Raw genomic sequence first — 16922 nt, forward strand, 5'->3', positions numbered from 1 at the left:
GTCTGTCCAGCTTCAAAGACGCCCAAATGTCAGAGGATCCTGCAGAGGATAATTTCTCTTTCCTGCAAATTAATAAAAACCTTGAACTAACCCTTAGCACACATACACTGAAGAGAATAAGGTGAAAGATCTTTGGAAGAGAAATAATGCCTTGGGTATTTCACATATTAAAGGAAGACTGTAATATCTACCATTTCTGGATGATAGCCAGTTTCACAGTTGAGACTAAGCTAAAGAAAAAGAAAAGCAATGAATAATTAAACTTTAATTGTTGATGTTCTTGGCATTGCATCAGAAAACAAACACTGATTATCCATTTTGGAGAAAACCCCAGATCTCAAGAACACACGTTGTGCAATGAAATCTGAACCTTACACAAAGACAAGAACAAGGGCTAAATTGAGTCAGTAAGAAACATCTATGTTTATTTTTCTCTGCTTTAAATATAAAAGTATGTGATTTTATTGATAGGCCACACCTAATCTCAAGATTATCTGGTCTAACGTCTTCATTATCCTTACCCGTGAAAAGATTCCTATTTATTATAATTTATTCAAACAGTTTATCAATAATCCAACTGTATCATTTTTAACATAATATCTATTTTACCTATTCCTTCCTCTCTATCTTTGCTACCTGACCTATCCTAGCTATATACTAGCCAGCTATTACTAACAGGAATAAAATGAGTAATTGTAATCTTGAACAGAATATTTCAAACATTCCAAATAAATGTAAGTAGGGGCCCTAGCCAGTTTCCCTCAGTGGTTAGCGTGTCGGCTGTGGACTGAAGGGTCTCATGTTCCATTCCTGGTCAAGGGCACAGACTCAATCCCCCATCTGGGTCAGGGCACATTGGGGAGGCAACCAATTGATGTGTCCCTCTCACATTGATGTTTCTCTCTCTCCCTCTCTTTCTCCCTCTCCCCCCCTCTTTCCTCCCTTCCACTCTCTCTAAAAATCAATGGAAAAATATTCTCGGGTGAGGATTAAAATAAATAAATAAGTAAGTAAATAAACCTAAACTGGGCTTCCTCCAAAATATTAGAAATACTCAGCAAATGTGGCTGGTATTTGAATTAACTAGTTAATGTTAGCTATAGCTCTGTAATTAGCAACACTGAATATGCCATTATCGTTACAAAAAAGGTATACATCTACCATCTTTTGTACATGATTTATCTAAGTTACCATACAAAGCAAGATGGAAAGATTTAGTGTATGCCCTTAAAAAGGTAATAGAGGCAATATATTAATATCAATAATCTACTTTGTATATACCCAAACTGGAAAAAAATTGATATTAAACTGCTGACCTTGAATTTATCCACAAAGAGCATCTCAAGACTGAAATAGAGAAAAAATACATCATTCCCAACCCAAGCCTTCCATCTGATCTGAACATAAATCCACTTAAACGCTGAGTTCCTGAATGCATAATGCGAAGGGGCTAATAAAACATTTGATAGAAGGATTAAGTGACCAAAGTCAGTAGTGGCTACACTGAGACTTTAACTGCCACAAACATTAATCAACAAACCCTCTGAGAAAAAATAGTCCCTTTATAATAAGATCAATGCTGCTTGTAAAAATCATAAATAATGCAAAACAGGGCTGATGTCAACAGCAATATTACCACAAAGATACACAGGCTCACAATTTTACACAAAATACCATTCTGTGCCCAGTTTCTATTGGTAGGGAAGAGGGTGCATTGCACTTGTTTCTTGGAGGACCAAAAGGTATACTGCATAGCCCACCATCACCCTCCACCACGGAGAACCCTGCTCCCCACGCACACTCTCATCTCCAGGCCCTCTCTCTCTTCCTTTAATTTCTCCCTCTACACCAGGGGTTCTCAACTTTGGCTGCACATTAGAATCACCTGGGAATCTTTTTAAAATCTTGATCATCCTCCGGAGATAAGGCCCAGAAATCAGGATTTTAAAAAGATTCCCAGGTGATTCTAATGTGCAGCCAAAGTTGAGAACCACTGCTTTACACACTGCAATTCCCCAACACTCACTACATCACTCATTATCTCCCCCCTCCCCAACACACACACACACACACACACACACACACACACACACACACACACACACACATTTAAGATTACTTCATTATCTCTTCCTGGCTACACTATAAGCTCTAGAAGGCAGGTGGCAAATGTTTTGTTAACTTTTCTAGCTACAGTCTAGCATGGTTGTCACGTCATACTGTTTACTTAATGACTACATTATAAATTAGTTATTTTTTTTTATCATGTCAATGCCCTCAAATCTGTTGTTGGTAGAACATACCTTTATGCCAATATATGATGTGTTTCCCTGGTAATAACATTTTTATTGACGAAGTATATTTTAAAAATGCCTTATCTTTGTTGATAGAATGACCACTGTACACATTGCTGAATGTTAAACTGGCTTGTCAGAATAATACTCAATTAAACTAAAATTAGATATTTTCAGTGATCGAGTAACCAACTCTCTGCAGTATCCAAAGAAACATACGCAATGAACAAATACTCTTTTTTAACTTTTTCGAGGAGAGAGTTTTAGGGGGCACTGAACAATGACTCTCGAGTCTTGGTAGGTGACTCAGAATTTAGGAGCAAGATGACAGAGTGAGAACAAGACTGTCATCTGGAAATTCCCCCAAATGAGTACTTGTGGCCCAGCCCATTTTGAAACTCTGCTGATGGTGTAGACCTGTTGCTAGGTAACCTTGAGGATAGGACCGCGACTCTCTGCCTCCACAAAGCTGTTCCAGCCCAAGTAAACAACCCCGCCGCTTTAAGCAGTCAAAGGGCTGTCAGCGCAATATTTTCACTCAGCATCGAAAACCTACCACTTCCTACCATGGCTGGTACACAGCGCTCTCCTGCTTAGAGGACTCTGCTACTTAAACCAAGAGGAGACACACTTGAAAGCAAGGAAGTCACAGTCCATCTGACTCTCAGGGCCAAATGCTCCGAAGACAGAATACCCATTTTGTGCTTGAGTAGCTGTTCTTCTGCTGAAGCCAAGTGAGGAATGTGGAATGCAGGTGTCCGCATTTGCATCAGTACCTCCCACATTGCAATTCTGCTCGACAGTAGCAGTGGGTTGCCGGCTTGGTTCTGTTAAGCAAGGGAACTGTTTTCATGGACTAGATCTAACTGAGATGCTCTGCTCAAGTTGAACTTAAGAGTCTTCCCAGGCCTTGAAACCCTAACCTTATGGCAAAACCTTCTGAGGGAAAGACAGTGAAGGGAGCAATACCAGACCCCGCTCATGCCCTGCTCTCTCTCTGCCAGTGTTCTGAAAGATAGATTTTAGAAGTAGCACTTATTGAGATAGGGGTTATTATTTTGTTGCAGTTCCCTTAAGCTGTTTTTGGGTAATCCTTTAAGAAACTAGGGAGCTCCCATTTCTCTCTCTCTCTCTCTCTCTCTCTCTCTCTCTCTCTCTCTCTCCCCACATATGTATTCTTTATCTTTGACTCTGCATTTTAAATTATTTTTCATAAATTAAGTCAATCCTTTATGTTGCTAATATTGCATTAGGGTTCAGTGGGTATTCTGAAATGGGTGAGTAAACACCTGGAATAATGATTTCAAATATGTCCACAAATTCTTTGCCATGCTCCATTTAAAAGGTGAGACCTGCCTGGCCGGTGCGGCTCAGTTGGCTGGGCGTCTTTTTGTGCACTGAAAGGTTGCCAGTGGATTCCCAGTCAGGGCACATGCCCAGGTTGCGGGCTCTATCCCTGGTAAGGTTTGTGCAGGAGGCAGCCGATTAATGTTCCGCTCTCACATCAATGTTTCTCTCTCTCTCCCCCTATCCCTTCCTCTTTCTCTAAAAAAAAAAAAAAAAAAAAGTAACCTACTTCTCTTAAACATGGGCCAGATGTAGTGATTTGCTTTAAGTCATAAAAACAACAGCTTCTGCCTGGCTCACTCTTGTATTGCTTTCTTTGGTGGAAGCAGCCACCTGTCTCTAAGGACATGGAATTGGCCCTCGTGCAAATAGAGACACCGTGGGCTGCCTCTTCAGCTCCCAGATGTGCTTGCACATGCCTGCATCCTAGGGGGTGTCCTGCTTATTATTAATCATGAAGGTTCGTGTTGGCTTTCTGTGTGCGAGATACAAGAGTAAACGCTTTAGCATGCTCATCGCTGTATTTTTTAATTAAATATATCTAGTGATGTTTATGATATCCATATGTTTTGGAAAAATCTGCACTATACCAAAAATTATCTATAAGGTCATTGGCCCTTCATCTTGTTTATTTAATCCTCACAGCAATGCAGTGAGGAAGCTCGAGTTGTTCCTATTGTCCAGGCGAGGAAACCTCAGCTCAGAGAAAGGTCACGGGCCTTGCCCGAGGTCACACGTAGGCAATGGGTTTGCACTGGAGCGCCCAGCTCCTGCCCACGGACCGCACTGCCTCCTGGAGCTGAGGCCTCAGGTACATACGTTACACGGAGCCCCTTGCGTGCTCAGAGGGTGCCTCTACAGTATTCTATCCCCAGGCCTTGCCGAACTGATGATTCTGACGAGAAGGAAGGGGACTCCAATTATTGCAACTCACAGAAATGGCTGCTAACAACTGTGGGCCTCAGGCCAGATGACTTCCTAATCTTCTCTTTAATTGCAAAATGATTGCCCCATCGTGTTAGCTAACACCTCCATAATGTCATGTAATTACCATTTTTTGTTTGTTTCTTTTTTGTTTTGTTTTTTGTGGTGAGAACATTTAAGACCTACTCTCTTAGCAACTTTCAGGGATATAATACAGTGTTATTCACGAGGACTTCCTATACTTAACTGTGACGTTTGGACCAGTCCAAGGACTGGTATATGACATGTAACAGGGCCTGAAGACAGGCTTGAGACTAAGGCATTCTTGGAAGTTTTGATTGCACGAATTAATGGACATCCCTTGCTACCTTACCTTTTGGTGTTTGGATAGCAAGTATGCCTGGATCACTAATATTAGGGTGAAACTAAAGTGGAAAGCATTCCATCGACATGGTCAGACACCCTGAAAATTATAGGGGAGCACAACCCTAGGTCCACAGTGAAGGGAGGAGTGTTAACCCCCAGGAAGGGCCGTTTTCCTCCTCCGGAATTCTGCAATGGTTCCTGTTTTTGCATTTTGATGTCCATCTCATCAAAACCGGTTCTGGGTGTTTTCCAACTATACTGCACTCAGGGGGCTTGGGAGTGCGCTCCGAATCACAGGCCTCAGGATCTGCCCGGAGGTCCCTGATTTCTCTTTGTGATACATTCCTTCGCCGACCAATTTTAAATCTCCCGGCGCTGCTTAGTGGTTGGTGAACAGCCTGCAGGGCGGAGGGCTACGTTCCTCCCGCCAGTAAGACATCCTGGCTTTGGGCGCATCAGGACTTAAGTTCTCTAAGGTCCACCTCTCTCCTGCAATCCTCAAAGTCACCTGCAGGCTTTAGAGAAGATGTTTTTCCACTTAAAAGTCACCCCCAAAGTTGACTTGCCTCCCCTGATCCACAGTGAGAGAGAAAATTCAACCCTCGCAATTCCGGGTTGCATATGCACCCAGCCCACTGCTTCCGTAACAATGCAGCTAGCCTCTGACTCATCCTCACCTTGCAGATGATTCATGCATGTGAACAAGCTTAGTGCATCCCCACCACCACCGCCACCACCTCCGGAGTGCTCCCCAGCCATTCTCTGCCACAGCCAGAGCCCCCAGGCCCCAGCGTCCTGTCCCTCTTCTAGCCCCCCCACCCCACCCCATGCTTCTCAGGGCTCAGCGGGGCTTCTCAGAGCATTCCAGACAACCTCCCAGCCCCTCTCAGCAAGAGTCGGTGATGCCAACTGGCAGGAGGGGAGAGTTTTCAGAACAAGGGTTTTGCAATCAGGAAAACCGTGGATCAAGTTTAAGTTTCTTCACTTGTTGGCTGCGTGGCCTTAGATCCATTCATTTATTTCTCTAGTCCTTGGTTTCCTCGTGTTAAATGGGAAGAAACTGGCCCTGGTCAGTGTGCTAAGTGGTTAGAGTGTTGGCCTGTGCATCAAAGGGCCACGGGTTCGATTTCCAGTCCAGGGCACATACCTGGGTTGCAGGTTCTATCCTCAGCCCTGGTCCGGGCGCATGTAGGAGGCAACCAATCCATGTGTCTCTCCTTTCTCTACCCCCCCCCCCCCCGCCACTCTCTCTAAAAATCAATGGGAAAAATATCCTTGGGTGAGGGTTAACAAAACAAAATAAAAAGGGGAGAAACTGTACTTACCACGTAGAGGGGTCAGGAGGATTGAGTAACGAGGCATGGAATGCATGCAGCACAGAACCTTCTAAGAGAAAGCTATTACAGTGGGGCCTTGACTTAGGAGTTTAATTCGTTCCAAGACCGAGCTCGTTAAGGAGCTCGTTAACTCAAATTACTCTGTCAACTCAATGCAAAAAATCGGGAGAGACAGCTGGTATCTCAAAAAACTCGTTAGTCGGGACACTCTTAAATCAAGGCCCCACTGTATTATCCTTTTAATACTGAAGACTCAGCTCTCCTCAGAGGCACTGGGAGCCCTGCCCACTGTGAATAGCCCCAGACTTGCACCCAACCATCTGCTCCTGTTGTCTCACAGTGCACCGCACTTGCTCACTCTTCCCAGCAAGTTCCCAGAACATGTGATCCTCTTTCCTGCCCTGGTGACATGGCACTGGTTCTTCCTTCTGTGTAGAATACTCATGCTCTTCTATCTCCTTCTTCCTTTTTGCCTGGCTGACTTATCTGCTCAGTCTCAGCTTAGTGCCATGTCCAAGGGAAGCCGTGCTGAGTGCTCCCCTCCTCACCACCACCGCCAGGCTTGCTCAGTGCTATTAACTGCTGTACCTCTTTGGAACACTATCTGTTATGGGTTCACTCAGCGAGATAGACCACCGACTCAGAATTTAAATTTAAGAGCCTTTATTAAGCTGGCCAGCTGACTACAGTTACAGCACCCCGCCGAAGCAGAGGCTGAACTGCAGCACTGACTACAAGAGTTACATTTTATTATTAAATTTTGTGGAGGCCCAGAGAAAAATGTGTCTTTCAAATTCTGCCCCACCCCCCATATGGAGGAGACTCTCTTTATTTATACTTTTTCCAGTCCTTTGTCTCCCAAATTTGGAATGAGACTTCCGGGCCTTCTGAGAAAGAAGGCCTGCGTGCTGGGAAGAGGCCATGAGACCATATCTCAAGGCCTGGCCTGATGTCAGTACCTTCCTATCTATGTGTTTTAGGAACAGACAGCACAGCATGACCTGTCTGGCCAAAGCGCCAGATATGCAGCCCAGCACACTATCCACAATTAGACTCACTTCATTATGAACTTAACCATTGTTATGTGTCTATCCCCACCCCCAACTATAAGTTTCGTGAGGCAGAAATTGTATGCTTCATGGTGTTTTCATCACCTATAAAATGGCTTGTCACATAGAATGAGAGAAAGAGAGGAGAGGACAGAGAGGAGGAGAGGGGAGGGGAGAGGAAAGGAGAAGAGGGAGAGAGAGAGAGAGAGAGAAGGGGAGGGGAAGGGAGGGAGGGGAAGGGAGGGGGGGAGGGAAGGGGAGGATAATTTCTCATGAACTTCCCATGGAATATCTCAGAAACATGACTTTTCTATGAATTTTAAAAAGAATTCATTTGAAAAATATTAAATTTTCACAACGCTTTCTACTTGCTTAGGGTTTACCTACCACACCATGTTAAAGTAATCCATATACCACCCCCACCCCAACTCAACACACACATGTTTTAGCCTGACTACACCTATGCCAACCCCCAGGTATAACTGTTTCTGTGGGAAATGCACTCTGAGATCCAATCAAGCAACCTAACTAATAGTCCTTGGAAGCTCAGTCTCGGGGAGTGGAGGATGGCCTGTCTGTCCGCCAGACCATAAATGAAAATGGGAGAAGTTTCAGGGGGGCTGTAGTTTAAGTTCAACTTTAAAGTAGTAAGACTGGTTTAGGTATGTGCTTGGAGAAATCAACCGCTCACCCGGTGGCTCTCCTTCGTGTCTCCCACCATGCTGCACCATGCACCCCCAAGTCTGACTCACCTGAATAGGATACCTGCTCCCCTTCCCTTTACCTGATCAGACTCAGCCCATCTTTTAGGTCCATCCTTGGAGCTTCCTAAGACTTCTCCAGACTGTGCCCACGATGCCCTTCTAAGCTCTTTGGATATTCAGCACAAGTCACTATCTCAGTTTGCTCCAGGATTAGCTCATACATTCTTGATCCTTTTATGGAATTGGAACTGAAGTCCTGGCCACCTCCTGCCCCTGGCTATCTATCGCACATTCCCTACCTCCCTCACCTCACAGGAGATGGGGAGAATTAAATGGCACCAGCCAAGAAAGCCCCAGTGTCATATCTGTCAACAAAAGGTGTGGTTGTTTACATCCACCGAAGGTTTCTAGTCGTGAAGGGGAACCACATGCTTTCTAGGAAGGAAGGAGATCTTACTAGTTCAGCGAGCCCAGCTGTTGGGTTGTGCGGCGTGACAGTCAGAGAGGCCAAGAGAAGGCCAAATAAGAGAAGTTGCGGGAGATACGCGGCTGAAGGATTCTCAGACAGCAGGAAGGCTGGAACGAGGAGGTTGTTGGAAGGAGAGCATGTGAGGCTACAAGTTTGAAAAGAGAGAGGGCGAAGAGTGGGAACATGAAGATGACGGAGAGATGGAACAGCCATTGTAAGGGTTGGAACTCTGGGGTAAAGAAAGACATGTTTAAAGACGATTTTCAAGAAGATTGCCCCACGTGGCATCGTATATGACCTCTTTCTCCTCTTCCTTCGAAACCTTCAGTAAAAATCTACCCTGGTCCTTGATGTTCTCAGAATCAGATGTGTGGTGTTTTCGGTTCCTTTTTTTTTTTTTTTTTGAGAAGACAACAGGTGTGGCAGCTCCCATGGTGGGTGTGGGGCAAACACACAGCGCCCCAAGGAAGCCCAGCTTGGGGACAAACCGGGGTTTTTCCTTCCTTTCATGGAGGGTGTCGGAGTCATTCTTCATTGATGTAAAGATTAAAGAAGAAAGCCACAGCTTGGGGAAATGGAAAACAAAACACTACCCTGAGTCGCACCAGGTGAACACTGCTTTTCCTTATTTTTCTCCAATCCCCGCTGAACCTCTGAGAAATGTGTTCTTAACCCAGGACACAGAGAGATTTCTGAAACAAGGGAGAGCCCAGATCTTTGACAACCTATGTTGTACCCATGGACAGCTGGTTGCTGCCTACTTGTGGCTCAATTAATAGGAAGAGCAAATAATAATTAATAATAATAATAATAATTTAAAAAGTCCATCAATTCTGACAAATTCTTTCCTGCCCCTTCTCCCAAGTGGGTGAGAAGGTGCCCACTCTGGGAGAGCACAGGGCCCCGGCAGCCCCACCCTGCGGGCTGCACGGCAGGCTCACACTTACTTAATTTGAGAAACTGGAGCAAGCCAAGAGCAACAGCTTGTGATTTGTGGGTGTCAACCGTGCCAGAAAGCGGTCGGCCTGTAGGCGACAGATGGGAGGGGGCGGCATTCCTTAGCTGCGGTGGAGGGAAGGCCAAGGGCCTCTTCCACTGTGGAACTGGTGGCTTTTCTCTGCTGAGGAGAGCAGGCCACGCTGGGGCGGCCCTCAGGAAAGTCTGAGTCTGCCGGCCTTTGAGCCTGAAGGTCAGGTGTGGTTACTTTTAAAATAAACTCTTACGACTATAACTCAGGCTCAGCGCCCCGCTCTTGTGGCCTTGGGCTGGAGACACTGGCCACAGCTATGATTTGCAGTCACCAAAAATAGTCTTTGCAGCATCTAAAAGTGAGGTCGGGAAGCAAGAGCCACGCTCAATCTCTCACTCTCCTGCTGCTGGGTTTCTCTGTGGGACCAAACGGATCACCTCGGTCCTTGCTCCTCCCTCTGGCTTCAGTTGCACCTGCTCAGGCTGTTACCTTATTTTGGACCATTTATGCACCAGACACTGTGCTAGACACTGGGGTTCACCGGTGGACAAAATAGACATGGCTCCTGCCCTCGAGGGTCTTAGAGTCTTGTTGGGTGTGTATTCGTTCCCTATGGCGGCCATAGCAAAGTATCACCGACGAGTGGCTGACAACAACAGAGATGTGTTGTCTCACAGCTGTGGGTGCCAGAAGTCCAAATCAAGGTGTTGGTGGGGCTGTTCGCCTTCCAAAGGTTCTAGTGAAAAATCCCTCCTGCCCCTCCAGCTTCTGCTGGTTGCTGGCAGCCCTTGGCGTTCTTGACACTCCTTGACCTGTAGATGCCTCACTCCGATCTCTGCCTCGTCTTCACATGGCTTTCACCCCTGTGTGTCTGTGTCCACATTGCTTTCTCCTTATGAGGACACCAGTCACATTGGATTTAGAACTCACCCTAAATCAATCTGACCTCATCTTAACAAATTACACCTGTAAAGACAGTATTTCCAAAAAAGGGCACGATCTGAGGTTCCAGGTAGATAGAATATGGGCGGGGGGGGGGGGGAGAGCGGGGAGAGGGGGCACAGTTCAACCAGGTACGGGGTATCAAATGATAAACCAATAAACACACAAGTAAAAAGGGATGGGGCAGGATTACATGGCAAGTGTGGATCTGCCTGTTTTCTGTGTGTTTCCACTTCCATCTTCCTTCTCACTAGGGCACCTGGTCAGTACACACCAGAGCAGAAACACCAACGAAAGGAAACAGGACTGTCGGGGCCACAGGAAGATCCTCGGATGCATACAGCTTGCATCCTCTCCCAGCTAAGGTCCCAGGTAAGCCAGGCCCTAGAGGGACATTCTATGGGGAGGACCAGGGAGAGGAGCAGCTGGGCTGTCCTTGAGTGGGGACCCCTCCCACCCCCCGCCCCATAATTCTCCACCTTGTCAAGAGTCCCAGGCACTTGTAAGTCCCTCTAAACCAAGGGGACTTGGACACCTCTGTGGAGATGAGGAACAAGAGGAATGGAACAGAACCCACTGGATTTCCATCTGAGCCGAGGCCCTGGTGGCCACACCAGCACTGTCTGTGTGATTACAGACGGTGCCTTCGCACAGAATCACAGATGGGGCTGCTTTTGAATGAGGACCAGAGAGGAGTTCTCTCAGGAAGTGACTCTCAGGTGGGACATCTGGATGGGAGAACGTTCACAGGCAGAGGGACAGGGTGAGGAGCAGCTGGTGTCCTGGTCCTGGGTGGGGAGAGCTGGGTCCTCTCAGCCTCTGGACTGAGGCCCTGAGCTGAGGGAAGCGAGCACGGGAGTCACACTAGGTGGGTGGAGAGGGAGGCAGGGGCTGGAGCATCAGGCCTGGCAGGTCACGGTGAGGAATTTGGAGGTCAAGTCAATAAGACTCCATGACAGAACAATGGCAGGTGGTGGTGGTGGTGGTGGTGGGGGGGGGGGTCTGGATGAGAAAGAGAAGCATCAAGGATGACTCGGCAGATGGAAGGCGGAGGAGCAGGCTTGGGGCAGGAGGGCATCGAGCATTCATCTGGGGTCATGTGAAGTTTAAGGTCGTTCCAGCTGGTCATGTGGAAATCCCAAGTGGGTAGATGAATGGTTGAGTCTGAGCTCAGAGAGAAACTCAGGGCCAGAGACACAAATGTGGGAGTTACCTCAGGAGGGTCAACCAGGGTCAGCGCATCCAAGTCAGCTGGGTGGCACAGGGGAGAGCAATGGGTTTTATTTTTAATTAAAAAAAAATAAGCAAAACACTCTCATAAAAATGTCAAAAATTCAGACCAGCAATAAGAGGGCAAAGCTGTACTGTAAACATGTCTCCGTGTCAATATTTATCCTACAACACTGTTCCACAGCTGGCGGGTTCCCATCATAGGAGTATTTAGTTGTTCCCGATACTCCCCCTTTATAATCAACACTGAGCTGAACACATTTAAAGCTTTCGTGTATATTCTTTCATCCTTTCTTCAGGATAAATGCCTACAAAATTATAGGTTTATGCTTCCCATGGCTTTTGGTCATGGTCACGGCACTGCCCTCCAAAATGGTTGGGCCTGTTTATGAAGCTATAGGTGTGGTGTGACCACATGGAGCGCTCAGACAGGGTGGGGTTCTCCCCCGCCCGCCCCCCGCCCTGTGCCCACGGGGACAGGCAGATCCATGGGGTGGGGGTTGTAGTCTCGGGGAAACGCTCCGATGCTCATGTCTGCATGGGGAGCTTGCAGGCTGAGAATGTTCCCGAGAGGAGTGGTTCTCCTGAGAGCAGAGGGCGGTCAGGATGGGAGGCGGCACTCTCGGGGAGCTCGGGGCTCCCCGCTGCTTGGACCTTCGATGACTGCAGGTGGGTCCATGTTGCTCGTGGTGACCAGGTAGAGGCAGGTGGGTAAATATGCTGCCTTGTGCCTCTCTTCAGTCTCTCAGCCTCACCTATCTCTCATTGCAGCCTCTTCAGGAGCCAGTTACAAGTGGGGCCAACCAGCTTCACACAAGTGCAGCCTGGCATCACCCAGTGGGCTGGGACCACCAGGGGTGGAGACTGGGGAGTGGGGAGCCGGAACCTGCTTGATGCTCAGCATGTGCAACCTGGAACCTTCCCCCTTCTCACCGACAATCTGTTCCCAGGTGGTGGCCAACTGGACAACGCATCTTTGCAACTCTCCCTCACCCCCTGCTCTACCCTCCTGGTCTCTCACTCACTGGATCTCACTCCCCAATAAAGGGCTTGCCTTTGTCTTTGGTTTGGCCCTGGTTTGGGGGGAACCCAGGCTAACACAGCCACACATCTAGGTGTGAGACCTTGGGAAATGCCCTAATCTCTCTCATCTCAATGTTCTCATCTCCCAGAGGGGGAAACAAGAGTGCTTCCTGTGGCAGGCAGATCGCTGCCCCCTCTCCCCCTAAGGATGCCCACGGCCTAATCCCTGGAACCTGTGCATACGGAGATGGACTGAAGATCCTTAATGACCTGACATGGAAATAGGAAGACTATCCTGGACCATCCAGGTGGGCCCAGTGCGACCAGTGTCCTTAAAGAGAAAGAGGGAGGAAAAAAGAGATGTGGCTGCCGAGGAAAGACAGCGAGATGCCGTGCTGCTGGCTTTGAAGGTGGGGAAAGGGGCCGTGAACCCCAGAATGCGGGCGGCCTCTAGCAGCTGGGCAGAGCGAGGAAATGGATTCTCCCCTACGGCGTCCAGAAGGGAGCGCAGCCATGCGGACACTGAGTTTAGCCCAGTGATCCCGTGTCAGCCTTCTAACCTTCAAAACTGTAAGGCAATATACTTCTTAGCTTAAGCCACTAAGTTTGTATGTTGATTTGTTACGGCAGCAAATAGAAACTATGCCCTGGCTCCTGGGCTATTGTGACCGTTTGATGAGACGATATATGTAAGGCACTTAGCCCAGGCCTGGCACAGAGGAGATGGCTACTGCTGATGGTACTGGTTGGTAGCAACTAACCCAGAGTGCCTGTCTGGCTATTATGTTGAGCGAATATCTGAGTCCCACCCCTGGCGGTTCAGAGGCCTGGGAATGGGGAGGAAAACTGGAGCCTTTCGCGTGACACACGTGACCCTGATGTACAGCCAGCGCCGGGCACCTTGCCTTTGAGCCCAGGTATCGCCTGGTGCCCACCAGCACCACTCACCCCCTGCTCCCTTGGCCCCCCTGTCCTCGGCCCCTGTCGGGCCGCCCCAGCCACCTGAGGGCCTGCATTAGCTACCACATCCCTCGGCCTGAAAATGCCTTCCTGCCTCGTTGATATTTTTGTCACTGCAAGTGCCTCATATTCTGGCTCCATCAATGCACTAGGTCCGTGGTCGGCAAACTGTGGCTCGCGAGCCACATGCGGCTTCTTGGCCCCTGGAGTGTGGCTCTTCCACAAAATACCACGTGTGGGCGCGCACTTACAGCGCGATTGAAACTTTGTGGCCCATGCGCAGAAGTCGGTTTTCGGCCTGGGCGAGTCTGTTTTGAAGTACTGTTGATATTTGGCTCTGTTGACTAATGAGTTTGCCGACCACTGCACTACGTCATGTTTTTGAGGCAGGTGTCCCTCAACATCACCTGGAGCTTGTTAGAATGCAGGTTCTCCCTCCCATCCCAGACCCACTGAATCAGAAACTCGGGTGCAGCCCAGCGGTGAGTTTTCACATTGCCTCCAGGCAGTCCCGATGCACCGTGAAGTTTGCGCCACTGCCCTGGGCATTGTAACAGATGCCAAAGGCAGGGCCCCACCTGCCAGGGAGATGGCACGTCTCATTGGGGCCTCGGTTTAGTGTCCTGTCTATTCCTATCACCCTCTGGGGTCACACAGGATGTAAGGCTTATTCATTAACTCAGCAGATATGAATTGAGTGCCCACTGTATGTGGGGTCCAGTGGGGTACAATTTAGCCTAGGGCCTGACCTCACAGAGCTAACAGTGGTTCAACAAATTACCCACCCAGTCATACCTTACAAGGTACGGTTTGCAGATTTTTTTTTTTTATTTTCTAAAGTTTCACACATGTCTTCTTTTTCCCCAATTGACCCCCACCCGCAACCCCCAGCCATTTCCACCCCGGGCAAGCCCCCACTGCCCCAGTGTCTGTGTCCATCGGCTATGCTAAGAGGCATGCATACAAGTCCTTTGGTTGCTCGCTAACCCTCCCTCCCCTACCATTTGTCTCTAGATCGATATATTCTTTTCTTTTTTTAATATATATTTTATTGATTTTTTACAGAGAGGAAGGGAGAGAGATAGAGAGTTAGAAACATCGATGAGAGAGAAACATCAATTAGCTGCCTCCTGCACATCTCCTACTGGGGATGTGCCCGCAACCCAGGTACATGCCCTTGACCGGAATCAAACCTGGGACCCTTCAGTCCGCAGGCCGACGCTCTATCCACTGAGCCAAACCGGTTTCGGCCCGATCTATTCTTGTTCATCAAATTATGTTGATCATTATATCCCACATATGAGTGAGATCATGTGATATTTATCTTTCTCCGACTGGCTTATTTCACTTAGCATAATGCTCTCTAGTTCCATTCATGCTGTTGCAAATGATAAAAGTTCCTTCTTTTTTATTTTAAACCTGTGCTTCTGGGATGTTCTTAAAATGCAGATTCAGTTTCTGCAGGCCGGGGCAGGCCTGGGGCAGGCCTGGGGCAGGTCAGGGGCAGGTCAGGGGCATGTCAGGGGCAGGCCGGGGCAGGTCAGGGGCAGGCCAGGGCAGGCCTGGGGCAGGCCTGGGGCAGGCCTGAGAGTCCCCACTTCTAACAAGCTCTCCGGTGATTCTGAGGCTGCTGGTCTGAAGGCGACACCGAGTAGCAAATCTTTAAACGGCTTAAGCAGCGGTTCTCAACCTGTGGGTGGCGACCCCTTTGGCGGTCGAACGACCCTTTCACAGGGGTCGCCTAAGACCATCCTGCATATCAGATATTTACATTACGACTCATAACAGTAGCAACATGACAGTTAGGAAGTAGCAACGAAAATAAGTTTGTGGTTGGGTCACAACATGAGGAACTGTATTGAAAGGGCCAGAAGGTTGAGAACCACTGGCTTCAGGCCATGTCAGATCCATCATCCCATTGTGGCCCACAGTTTCTCTCATGGAAAAGTGGCAGGAATTACTAGCCTCGTTTTCAGGTGAGAAAATCAAGGTCCCGAGACTCTCACGTCAGAGGTTTGCGCCATGGAACCCAGGGGGCCGCTGGCCCTGTGCCGCCTTATCAAGAGGGGCTGGCAGCCGAGACGAAGGACCAAGGCCGCCCCCTGATTGATTCCTGCCGTGGGGTTTTATCACAGACGGCAGGGCCCTCCCTGCACCAGCCCTGATGTGGGGGAGACCACGGCTGCTGGGGTCTCCCTCCAGTCCAGGACGTTGATAAGAAAACAGATGTGAACTGGCAATGCCTCCCGGAGCTCTCTGGCCAGCACTGGGCGATAAGGATAAGGACGGCTCCCCAGACCCCGAAGGGAAAGAATAACACGCAGCTTAGCAGCCCCTCTCACACCGCTCCTCCGCTTTAAAAAGTAAAAGTCTCCCAACCTCCCTCCTTTGGGGAAGGGGAAATGGGGCGCAGGCTTTCCTTGGCTCGCTTCCAGCCAAGGCAGCTGGAATCTATTTGGCACATTCACAGCCACTCTTTCCTGGTATTGGCTGGACCTGGGAGAGCTGTAAGGGCCCTGTCCCCCCCCTTGGGCCCCTTCCTCCCCGGCCACCCTTCACCTCTGCATCCTGCTCGATGGCGTGGGTATCCCTGAGTCTGGGAAGGTGGCACGATTCCAAGGAATAAGGAGCCCCTTTGGGAGGCCCCACCCCACATCGTATCCAACGTATTAGAAAGCAATCCTCAGGTTAGCCAGTCAACATCTGGCCAACTTGAACCAACACTATTTGTTATTTTGGAGGTAAGATAATAGGAGTTTTACAATTCTGCTTTTGAAATGATTCGCCTCTAAGAAAGACATCCAGAGCATGATTGGCCATGATTTCTCAACAATCCTTATGCACACGAGGACAGCTTTGCAAAGTAAGAAAAACAAGCCTTATTGTGTTCAAGCACGCTGAATTTTTTATGAATTCCAAATGTATTCCTAAAGTTTAATGTGATATTTTTGTAGGCATTTAATCCAACCTTCATTCATTTCAATTTATAGTTTTCTTTTCCTACTTTGGAGCGCCTATAAATTTTTTTTTTTTTTTAAGAAGAGGTTTAAACGTTTTTGTAGACACTTAAGGGTACTTAATGGCTAAAATGGCCCTGGTGAGGGAGGGTAGGCTGGAGAAAATTCCTGCAGCTGGTGGACACCGCCTGAGGACACCACTTACCAGCCAGGGGGACCTTCACAGCTCATCCCTTAGTCCCTGCATTTCCTTATCTCCAGGGATCTAGTTTCAGCCAAGAATTTGGTTGCCATGGTGATGGGGAATCTCAAACTATGTGGAGAAAGCCAGGGAGAATCACCCGGTCCAG

This window comes from Myotis daubentonii, chromosome 17 (genome assembly GCF_963259705.1).
Source record: "Myotis daubentonii chromosome 17, mMyoDau2.1, whole genome shotgun sequence".
Taxonomy (NCBI): domain Eukaryota; kingdom Metazoa; phylum Chordata; class Mammalia; order Chiroptera; family Vespertilionidae; genus Myotis; species Myotis daubentonii.